The 12,614-nt window shown below is 40.1% G+C and overlaps 2 protein-coding genes across 2 annotated transcripts in view; one reads left to right on the forward strand and one right to left on the reverse strand.

The window, feature by feature from the left end:
* The window catches only part of LOC126162095 (kinesin-like protein KIF19), a 585,325-nt gene that overhangs the window by 240,971 nt on the left and 331,740 nt on the right, over window positions 1–12,614 (reverse strand). The gene's annotated exons all lie outside the window — the stretch shown is intronic.
* Window positions 1–12,614, forward strand: part of LOC126162097 (hemolymph lipopolysaccharide-binding protein-like) — a 46,440-nt gene that overhangs the window by 15,030 nt on the left and 18,796 nt on the right. The gene's annotated exons all lie outside the window — the stretch shown is intronic.

Here is a 12,614-nt window from a genome sequence, read left to right on the forward strand (position 1 = left end):
TTTTGTTTTATTTAATATTTATATTCATTGCATAATTCAAAATTTATATAATGTCATAAACTGGCTATTCTCATGGGTAAATGTACAGATATAATTGTCCGTACAGTCCCTAGTATAAGATCAAAATTCTGTAATTTTGTTGTGATGATCTTTATGTCATTAATATTTGGAGGGTAACAGTAAACATCTTGACCCACCTCAGAAAGGAAATGCAGGGTAACTGTGGTTTGTGATATACAAAAATTTGTATTTGTTTCAGCATTTCCTGCGAAGTTTGTTAAGCATAGATCAGATAAATTTAATATGCTAAGAGAACACAAACTATATTCATGTGAAAGATATCTATCTCTTATATTAAATCTACAAATACAAAAATTTCAAAAAAGAAACAATAATCAAAAATGGGTAAAGGCAAACACTCTCCCACTGCCGAGTGGTGAATGGCACACAAACAGACGTAACAGTTCAACAGCTCATAGAATATCTGAATTGGTCAGCTGATTTGTTACTATTACTTCATAAGGTTTCAGTCTGTGTTCCTGCAGAGCTCTGTAAGCAGATACTGCTAACACACCAATGTGAAGTGCCAAGCGGTACTACAGATTTTTCAGAATTATTTCCCAGATTGCCCTACTCATCTAGTTCAGAAAAAACCAATACAAATCTTGCCTGAATCCAAGGAAAGGGATACAATTTATGCAGTGACTGGAGACTGCCTCCCTGGTATCGGTTCCCCTGCAATGCCTGACACAGGTCTTGCATCAAACGAGAAACATCATGCATTTGTCATGTTCATACTTCTTTTTATCTTAGAAAAGTTCTTTATATAATCATTCAGGTGTATTTTAATGAACAGAAACATAATCTGTATCAATAATGTAGGTCAAATTTCATCCCCTGCTCACTTTCCCATTGAATACTTTTTGTGTCCGTATTGCACTACACACACACTATTCTTTCTGTTATTTTTGTGCCTTCCACATCTATAGCAAACTCCAGGTTTTTTTGGTTCTGAACCCTGAATTTCTTCACAACAATACCTGACCAGTAATGGGTGTATATGAAACTCCCTGGCAGATTAAAACTGTGTGTTCAACTGTGACTCGAACTTCAGAGCTTTGCTTCTTCCGTGAAAGTGCTCACCAACTGAGCTACACGAGCACAACTGACAACCTGCCCTCACATCTTTACTTCCACCTGTATCTCATCTCACGCCTTCCAAACTTCAGTTGATGAGACCTTGCACAAGAAAGGTCAAGGTCCTGTGTTCGAGTCTCAGTCCAGCACACAGTTCTAACCTATGATGAAGTTTCTTATCAGCACACACTCTACTGTAGAGTGCAAAATTCATTCTACAAACATCCTCCAGGATGTGGCTAGGTCATACCTCTGCAATATCCTTTTTTCCAGGAATGCTAGCCTCATATGTTTCAAAGAACTACTGTGAAGGTAGGAGTTGTACAGGCAGAAATAAAGATGTGAGGGCATGTCCATGTCATGCATGGGTAGTTAAGTTGATAGAGCAGTTGTCCATGAAATGCATAGGACCCAAGTCTGAGTCTCAGTCTTATACATTGTTTTAATCTGCAATGTAGTTTCGTATCAGGACACACTCTGCTACAGAGTGAAAAATTCATTCTGGGTGGGTGTATACCTTTGGAACTGTTTGGAGTAAAACATACTGTATTATTTAAAATGTTCTTCAAACATACCAAGAGCACAATCTTTGTAAATAAATGTCAGCTTCTGTCATTATTGTCAGGACTGCTGTATTTGTAAGTTTTGTTTGAACTTGCCCTAACAATATCTAGATACATCCAGGATAGAACAAGTTGCCTTAGCTACATTATTATGGAATGGCATGGATTGAGTAGATCTATTCTGCTGTCCTCTTTTAGTATAACTATAGTTTAAATTCACATTCATGTCTCAGTCTTTTGGTCTGCTTAATGTTTGCTGTAATTTATTGATAAGAAAACCATGGCTTTGTTCCTTTTACAGACAGTTCAGGCCATACAAAATTGACTCTGAAACCAAAGAAACATGATTTGAGTTGTTTAGTTTTATTTGCAAGAAAATCCACAAAGTTCTCTGAAATAGTGAAACATCTCATCAGTGGTGACTCATCGACATTGTAATCAGGGAGACAGTTGTTGTCAAATTCTTTATGGAATTCCTGAAGTCTGGTCCCATAACTGCCACCAACAAATATGATCAGCATCATAAATAACAACTGACAATTAATGTGCTGTAACTATGACAGAATGCTGACTCATTTACAGGAGAAGAAGTAGTTAACTGTCTCTCATTCTGACTTTTGCAAAGGATTCTCAAAAGAGAAAGCAATGCAAGATGTCTACTGGTATATCCTGTGACATTATCAAAGCCTTTTTTGTGTGGATCACAAAATTCTAGTTGTTGTACTAAAATATTGTGGTATTTACCTTGCACAGATGTAGTCTTATCTTCATTACAGAAAGTATAGATTCTCATTGATAGATTGTCATAGGGTTTGAACTAACCTCAGATTGGGTGCATATGACACGTGTGATTCCGGAAAGATTGTACCAGGGCTCATACTTGTTCTTAATTTACATACATTATTTTTCAGTGACTTTCCAGCATGATTGAAAATTATTTTGTTTGCTAAATACAAAAGCATGTTAATCAAGAATCAAACTTGGCCATACCAAGAACTGTTCAGGTGGCAGCTGACAAGGCGAATGAGTGGTTCACAGTTAACAGTTTAAGTCTTAATATCAGAATGGCTTATATTATTCAGTTTCAAAGAAGCAAAAATCACTGTTTTATGATCACAAGCTAAAATAAATACTGTCTGTAAAATCTTGTAGAATCTAATTAGATAACAAGTAGAGCCAAGAGTTAGCCAAAATAATCAATAAGCTCAGATCAGCATGCTTTTACCTTAAAAGCGTCTCTCCTCATGTTGACTCAAAGACAAGAGTGTTGGCATATTTTTCATATTTTAATTCCCATTTATGTTACAGAATTATCTTGTGGGGCATTGAACCTAATGTGAGCACAATTTTTATTCATTATAAGCCAGTGGTAAGAATATTATGTAACACAGTCAATCACACTCATTACAGTGATCTTTTTAAGATCTTGGAATTCTTACTCTCACTTTCTGATAAATTTACTGCTTAGTGATTTTTATTGGAGACAATAAAATTAGTTGCAGCTGAACTGTAATCTACACATTCACAGAAAAAAAAAATCACATACATTCTGCCTAAAGTTTGGGATTCAGAGTGGAATTCTGCCATAAAGACATTCAACAGGCTCATATCTACCTCAAAGCTAGAAATTTAGTATCAATCCTAACCAATTAAAAAGAAAATTAATGCTTGAGCACGTGGGCCATTTTTCATAACACTAGTGGGCAGACAGGACACTTTGTACACATGTAAAGAATACTGTCTTTATGTTACCGAGGTAAACATGTATGAAGAAAATCACAGTTTAATCTCAGTTTAATTAAACAACAGTAAAATAAATTTACATTATGTAAACTAAATCACTGTTGAATTAAACAATAATAAAATGAACTCTCATTGTATCACTCCGTTGACATGTGCAAGAATTACCCTACAGTAAAAACCTACTCGAAGCATCAAACAGTGCAGTAGCATCAAATCTTATCCAACTGCTTATTTGATTACTCACTACCTCAGAGACAACTGCCTTGCTGTACGTTTGACCAGCCATGTCAGAATCTGGGTCATTTTCTTGCACGGGTCATAAATTTTTTATCATCTAGCGCACAGCTTATTTTAAACTACTGCTGATCACTTGGACATGCAAGAACACAACTTATAAATGTGTTAGCTGAAGCAATAATGAAGAAACAGGTACCAGCTCACATAAGTGAAATAACACAGTTACTTGTGACAAGCACACTTTATACAGAGGTGCACCTGCTCAGGGGTTAAAAAATACCTCATTTACCAATCTTTCAACATATTACCTAAATATCGAGAACTATAAAGTTTTGTTAGCTATATGTCAAGTAGCAGGGTTCAGTTTATGATACAGCTTTAGTGGGACACCTTATGGAATAATGTAGTAGTAGTTGTTGTTGTTGTTGATGTGGTCTTCAGTCCTGAGACTGGTTTGATGCAGCTCTCCATGCTACTCTCTCCTGTGCAAGCTGCCTCATCTCCCAGTATATACCACAGTCTACATCCTTCTGAATCTGCTTTGTGTATTCATCTCTTGGTCTCCCTCTAAGATTTTTACCCTCCACAGTGCTCTCCAATACTAAATCGGTGATCCTTTGATGCCTCAGAATGTGTCCTACCAACCGATCCCTTCTTCTAGTCAAGGTGTGCCACAAACTCCTCTTTTCCCCAATTCTATTCAATACCTCCTCATTAGTTGCATGATCTACCCATCTAATCTTCAGCATTTTTCTATAGCACCACATTTCAGAAGCTTCTATTCTCTTCTTGTCCAAACTACTTATCGTCCATGTTTCACTTCCATACATGGCTACACTCCATACAAATACTTTCAGAAACGACTTCCTGACACTTAAATCTATACTCGGTATTAACAAATTTCTCTTCTTCAGAAACGCTTTCCTTGCCATTTCCAGTCTACATTTTATATCCTCTGTACTTCAAATGTCATCAGTTATTTTGTTCCCCAAATAGCAAAATTCCTTTAGTACTTTAAGTGTCTCATTTCCTAATCTAATTCCCTCAGCATCACCCGACTTAATTCGACTACATTCCATTATCCTTGTTTTGCTTTTGTTGATGTTAATCTTATATCCTTCTTTCAAGACACTGTACATTCCATTCAACTGCTCTTCCAAGTCCTTTGCTGTCTCTGACAGAATTACAATGTCATTGGTGAACCTTAAAATTTTTATTTCTTCTTCATAATGTAGTTATAATAGAGGGAAACATTCCACGTGGGAAAAATATATTTAAAAAGAAAGATGATGAGACTTACCAAACAAAAGCACTGGCAGGTCGATAGACACACAAACAAACACAAACATACACACAAAATTCTAGCTTTCGCAACCAACGGTTGCCTCGTCAGGAAAGAGGGAAGGAGAAGGAAAGACAAAAGGATATGGGTTTCAAGGGAGAGGGTAAGGTGTCATTCCAATCCCGGGAGTGGAAAGACTTACCTTAGGGGGAAAAAAGAACAGGTATACACTCACACACACACACACATATCCATCCGCATATACACAGACACAAGCAGACATTTGTAAAGGCAAAGAGTTTGGGCAGAGATGTCAGTCGGGACGGAAGTACAGAGGCAAAGATGATGTTGAAAGACAGGCGAGGTATGAGTGGCGGCAGATTGAAATTAGAAATTAGCGGAGATTGAGGCCTGGCGGATAGCGAGAAGAGAGGATATGCTGAAGGGCAAGTTCCCATCTCCGGAGTTCTGACAGGTTGGTGTTAGTGGGAAGTATCCAGATAACCCGGACGGTGTAACACTGTGCCAAGATGTGCTGGCCGTGCACCAAGGCATGTTTAGCCACAGGGTGATCCTCATTACCAACAAACACTGTCTGCCTGTGTCCATTCATGCGAATGGACAGTTTGTTGCTGGTCATTCCCACATAGAACGCTTCACAGTGTAGGCAGGTCAGTTGGTAAATCACGTGGGTGCTTTCACACGTGGCTCTGCCTTTGATTGTGTACACCTTCCGGGTTACAGGACTGGAATAGGTGGTGGTGGGAGGGTGCATGGGACAGGTTTTACACCGGGGGCGGTTACAGGGGTAGGAGCCAGAGGGTAGGGAAGGTGGTTTGGGGATTTCATAGGGATGAACTAAGAGGTTACGAAGGTTAGGTGGACGGCGGAAAGACACTCTTGGTGGAGTGGGGAGGATTTCATGAAGCATGGATCTCATTTCAGGGCAGGATTTGAGGAAGTCGTATCCCTGCTGGAGAGCCACATTCAGAATCTGATCCAGTCCCGGAAAGTATCCTGTCACAAGTGGGGCACTTTTGGGGTTCTTCTGTGGAAGGTTCCGGGTTTGAGGAGATGAGGAAGTGGCTCTGGTTATTTGCTTCTGTACCAGGTCGGGAGGGTGGTTACGGGATGCAAAAGCTGTTTTCAGGTTGTTGGTGTAATGGTTCAAGGATTCCGGACTGGAGCAGATTCGTTTGCCACGAAGACCTAGGCTGTAGGGAAGGGACCGTTTGATGTGGAATGGGTGGCAGCTGTCATAATGGAGGTACTGTTGCTTGTTGGTGGGTTTGATGTGGACGGACGTGTGAAGCTGGCCATTGGACAGGTGGAGGTCAACGTCAAGGAAAGTGGCATGGGATTTAGAGTAGGACCAGGTGAATCTGATGGAACTAAAGGAGTTGAGGTTGGAGAGAAAATTCTGGAGTTCTTCTTCACTGTGAGTCCAGATCATGAAAATGTCATCAATAAATCTGTACCAAACTTTGGGTTGGCAGGCCTGGGTAACCAAGAAGGCTTCCTCTAAGCGACCCATGAATAGGTTGGCGTACGAGGGGGCCATCCTGGTACCCATGGCTGTTCCCTTTAATTGTTGGTATGTCTGGCCTTCAAAAGTGAAGAAGTTGTGGGTCAGGATGAAGCTGGCTAAGGTAATGAGGAAAGAGGTTTTAGGTAGGGCGGCAGGTGATCGGCGTGAAAGGAAGTGCTCCATCGCAGCGAGGCCCTGAACATGCGGAATATTTGTGTATAAGGACATGGCATCAATGGTTACAAGGATGGTTTCCGGGGGTAACAGACTGGGTAGGGATTCCAGGCATTCGAGAAAGTGGTTGGTGTCTTTGATGAAGGATGGGAGACTGCATGTAATGGGTTGAAGGTGTTGATCTACGTAGGCAGAGATGCGTTCTGTGGGCAACCGTTGGTTGCGAAAGCTAGAATTTTGTGTGTATGTTTGTGTTTGTTTGTGTGTCTATCGACCTGCCAGCGCTTTTGTTTGGTAAGTCTCATCATCTTTCTTTTTAAATATATCATAATGTAGTTAGTGACAAATAAAAATTTGTAAGACAGTGGATGCTTGTGTAACAGACAGATGTTGAAGCTGGTAATAATTATTTATTTGATGTCAAGGAAATTTCCTTTAACCTGATATAATGATATTCATGCTCTGAAGACAGTTGGTTGACAATACACATTACAGCAGCCTTGGGTGGTTCATAATGCCATCCTCTTACGTTCTTTATAAAGATGCATGACAAGCAGTAATTGTCTGAAAATAAAACTTTGTACTGAAAGATGTTGGTAACTATTTTCTTTAAAAAGTGATAATATAATCAGGTAAATATTAAGCTACTCATAAAAGATAAACAGCTGCTGTTTAATATATCTCAGGAACCATCATATTTACATCCAAAGTAGCAGTTTTATTTGTAATTTACTATGTTAACTCTAGCTTAAATTTGCAGAAATAGCACAAAACAGTATGGTGGGAGTTTTTAAACAGTTAGGGTCTACAATTTAAATTTTTGTGGTTCCTTGTCTTTTATTAGTGTATATCGGAACACATTCCACATTCTCTTTGTTGTTGGAATCTACAGAGCAAGACAAATGAAAAACTGAATGCATCTTCAGAGACTGATGTGCAAATTTCTTTCCAGTTTTCTTCTCGTAATTTCTCTTACAATGCAATGATTAAATTATTTATTATGACATTTGCCATGTCATATACAAAACTTCTGTATATATAAAGCTTGATGATTAGGAGGACATACTCATCAGTTCTCTAATTCCAGTCTAGACAGTTACACTTCATGGAACATTACTGGATCTCCCCTGAAGATGTTTCCTGCAGTTGACAATTTTCTAATTCCAGTCTAGACAGCTATACTTCATGGAATATTACTGGCTCTGCCTTGAATATGACACCTGCAGCTGACAATCCCAGTGGACTTTAAATCATATGTAGTTATCCTCCGTAATAGAAGTGAGATAGTAAAATACTGTACCATAAAATGTTCACTCAAATTCACTGTTACCAGCTTTCTTCAGACTTCTCCATTGGTCCACAAATAACATATTTTCCAAGTCACAAACTAGATTTCTAGTGGATTCAGATACTAAAAAGGAATAGATCAGAATATATTTAATTCATTAGATATCAAATTAAAGACTTCTGTTATTCTCTGTTGCTTACTAAAGGCACTGGACTGCATAAATTACACTTTTTTTCAGTTGAATCAAATTTGGTGCTATCAGTGCGACTTTTGCAAGACAGTCATGGACACTCTAAGAGAAAACAAAGGTTACAAATATGAAAAATCCATAGATCAGGCTATCACTTATGATGCAAATGGGAAATAATCAAATGCAGTGACCCCAAAGGTTTTTATTGTGAATATTGCTGTTTATTTTTGATTTTATTAATTTCCCATATGCTACATTGCTAGATGCAAAGTTTGATTTGATTGTGGAGAATAAAACATTGTGATAAATATAAATCAAAATCTTTGAAAGAGCTGTAAATGTAAGTTTCATGGAGATTACTATATGACAGTTTGATGATCAGTTCAGTCTGTTGAATTACACCACAGATTCACTTACTTACCCAAACAAATTATAAATGTTGTCAAACATAGCTGACTTACACAGTATAATGTCATACACTGATGAGCCAGAACATTATGACCACTGCCCACTGCAAGATTGGGTGCCACCTGGTGGTGTTGTGGGAACATGACATGCAAAGATAAGTATATAAGGAGTGAAAAGATGAATGAGGAATCATTCTATCAATGATATGGGTCAAAAATGCGGAAAACAACTGAGTTAAGATACTTTGGGAAAGTTCAGACTGTTATGGCCAGGTGCCTGGGAATAAGCATCTTGGAAATTATGAAGCTGGTTGATGTTAACAAGCCTCTGTCACGAGCATCCATGAAAAGGGGTTGAAGGGTGATCAAACTATGAGAAGGTATTATGGTGTTTTACTCCCATGCCTCATCACGAAATGTGGAGGCAGTGATCTGTGGCAGATCTGATGACAGAGTACAATGACGGTGCAAGCATGACTATGTTATTGGTGCACTCCCTGACACCCAGTAGAGAGTTCTAGCACAGAGGTGACACCATGTCAATGCAAGTAATCATAACAAATGTTCCATTGTGCATTGACAATGTTGCCATCCTTTTTGTGAATACAACTTTTCTTGCTTCATAGAACACTGCAGCTGGGTTAGTATGTGTGAAGTGTACTAGCAGCGCAATCATTGTGTGGAACATTGACCTTTGATGAAACACAAATGTACCTCATCTATGTGTTAAATGTTTCTATACAACACAAAGCTTACTACACCATAACAATGGCAGCCAACAGACAACATGTTGTTCCATAAAAACACGGGAGAACTGCCGGATATCAGTAACTTCCTGCCACGATATTTCGGTGCAGAGTCTTCTGGCCATCTTCAGGTGAATGCCACTGTAGTAGTACTGGCGAGTACGCGCTGAGCTCCACTATTTAAAGCCTTCTGAGGTGACATTGCGCATGCGCTACTCAGAGTGCGAGTTCATAACGGCTCCGTGCACTGCGCCTCGCGCCCTCCACTGCGAAAGCCTGGCATATCGGTGTCAGGTCGATTTCCATCTTTATGCAGATAACTACGTCGACTACGAAGTTTCTCTATAACAGGATTCCAAGCAGAGTTCAGCTGATAACCGCTATCTCGATTGATGAGAGTCTCGTTGTCAGACAATCTTATTTCCACAGATTCATTGATAATCGAGCTCCAAAAGTTTGATGTACGGGCCAAAATTTTTGTGTCGCTGTAATTCATGGAATGGTCTGTGGAAATACAATGTTTGGCGATTGCGGACTTGGTGGGTTGGAGAAGGTGAGTATGCCGTTGGTGTTCCACAATGCGTTCCTGCACAGTTCGTGTTGTTTGCCCTATATATGATTTGCCGCATTTTCACCTAGGCAAGTGAACAGAGTGATGAAGACCTACAAACGACGGAACAAGGAAGAGGAAGAGGCCTTCAGGTCATCTTTCGCCCTCCTTCCAAAATTTCATCACTGGTGGGATCCGTTAAAGACGACCTGGGCCTGCGTAAACCAGGTGTTTACAAAATTCCGTGTGAATGTGGCAAATCATATATAGGGCAAACAACACGAACTGTGCAGGAACGCATTGTGGAACACCAACGGCATACTCACCTTCTCCAACCCACCAAGTCCGCAATCGCCGAACATTGTATTTCCACAGACCATTCCATGAATTACAACGACACAAAAATTTTGGCCCGTACATCAAACTTTTGGAGCTCGATTATCAATGAATCTGTGGAAATAAGATTGTCTGACAACGAGACTCTCATCAATTGAGATAGCGGTTATCAGCTGAACTCTGCTTGGAATCCTGTTATAGAGAAACTTCGTAGTCGAAGTAGTTATCTGCATAAAGATGGAAATCGACCTGACACTGATACGCCAGGCTTTCGCAGTGGAGGGCGCGAGGCGCAGTGCACGGAGCCGTTATGAACTCGCACACTGAGCAGCGCATGCGCAATGTCACCTCAGAAGGCTTTAAATAGCGGAGCTCAGCACGTACTCACCAGTACTACTACAGTGGCATTCACCTGAAGATGGCCAGAAGACTCTGCACCGAAATATCGTGGCAGGAAGTTACTGATATCCGGCAGTTCTCCCGTGTTTTTATGGAACAATCAGTGCACCGGGAAAGCTTTAAACATCAGACAACATGTTACTGAGCTTGGGAACAAGATTGTACAATGAATACACAACAGAATGCAGAAATCAACAAGTGGACTTCAGATCAAATGGTGAAATTTTTGTAAGTCAACCATGACATCCATGCAGCATTATGGGAATAGACATTCACTTACTCTGCATGCTCCCAGTCAAATACTAGTATACTGCAATGTACTGGGTGCTTTATTTATTTCCTCATTGCAACCACAACAAACTCTTTTGTCAGTGATACCATCTTGGCTGACTGTAGATACACCACTTTACAGCCTTTATTTACCTCAAAAACTCAGCTCACAACTGAAACTGCCTCCGTTCAGACCAGCTCTGTGGTTCACCACTGCAGAGTGTGTATTTGCTTCATCAAGCATCCTTGATGATAACAGCTGATTCATCACTTTCATTTGCCGTCTGACCGAACATGATGACTTAATCAGTGACATCATCTTGGCACCCCTTCCCACAACAAGTTTGATGTAGCCAAAACAGCACTGCCACCGTGGTCCTCCAGGGCACCTGAACAACAGTTGCTCTCTATGATGAACAACTGGATGACAGAATGCTGTCCCAGCTTTGGTGATGATTTAAATCCACACTTAAAATTAACCTCATGCTGGATGCTGCCTATGGACACACTGTATCGTGAAACTTCTGCTGCAACTACAACTTACTACGACATCACATGAAGCCAAACCTTTGGAGAGACAGTTTGCTCTAGTGAACAGGATGTTTGTGTTACTACAACATAGGCTTTGCATAAATTACAAAGGCACAGCACCATCACAGCAAGTTAGCCAAAGATTGCCCACCTTGCATGCCAGATTGCCCCAAGCAATGATGAGAACAGTTGACAGTAACATCATTGCTCCAACTCAACGTGCTGTATAAGGTATCACACTCACTGTGGGAAACACTACAATGGTCACCACTGCTGACTCTATGTCACAGCCCTGCTGGTACTGTGCAAGTTTGGTGACACTGTATTCATCTGTCCTTCTCCCTGTGGGTTTCTAAGCTTCAAATGTGGGCCACTTTAAGTGCACCAGCCCACACAGAGACCCCAAGTCAGCAACAGTGACTATGGTAGATTCAAGCTCATAGCTTCTCAATCACACACCAGGGTGGCCATGTTTGCATCTTTGATCTCAATTCCAGAAAGTACTTTTTTGTGGATACTTGATCGCACATCAGTTTAGTACCATTCGAGAGAACATCAACAGTCGGCAAAATGTTGACACTAAAACTCCACACAGTTAATAACTCAATGATCTGGATGCATGGATCCACCACACAAACATTAGAACCATTGCTTTATCATGAACTCACATGAACTTCTTATGCAACAGACATCATTGAATATGTAGTGCGAATCGACTTCTTGCGTCACTTCTACTTCTCACCAGACATACAAAAGTCCTTGCCTCTCCATCATGATACAAGATGCCACATCCCTTGGCTGTTCACCCTGACAATGCCATTCCTCCACTACACAATGCACAGTGCTTCTGGGTGGCAGGACAGTGAGATCACTTATGCTGACAGACTCAGACCATGTGTCCTAACAACAGAAGAAATTCTGTCAGTACATTAGTGTTACTATAACTGCTGTGATGCTTCTGACACACTCTGCACCAAGAATGCATCTCTCATCTACATCTACATCTACATGGATACTCTGCAAATCACACTTAAGTGCCTGGCAGAGGGTTCATCGAACCACCTTTGCAATAATTCTCTGTTATTCCCACCTCAAACAGAATACAGAAAAAATGAACACTTACATCTTTCCTTGCAAGATTTGATTTCTCTTATTTTATTATCATGATCATTTCTCCCTGTGTAAGTTGGCATCAGCAAAATATTTTCACATTCCAAGGAGAAAGCTGCTGAT

This window comes from Schistocerca cancellata, chromosome 2 (genome assembly GCF_023864275.1).
Source record: "Schistocerca cancellata isolate TAMUIC-IGC-003103 chromosome 2, iqSchCanc2.1, whole genome shotgun sequence".
Classification (NCBI taxonomy): domain Eukaryota; kingdom Metazoa; phylum Arthropoda; class Insecta; order Orthoptera; family Acrididae; genus Schistocerca; species Schistocerca cancellata.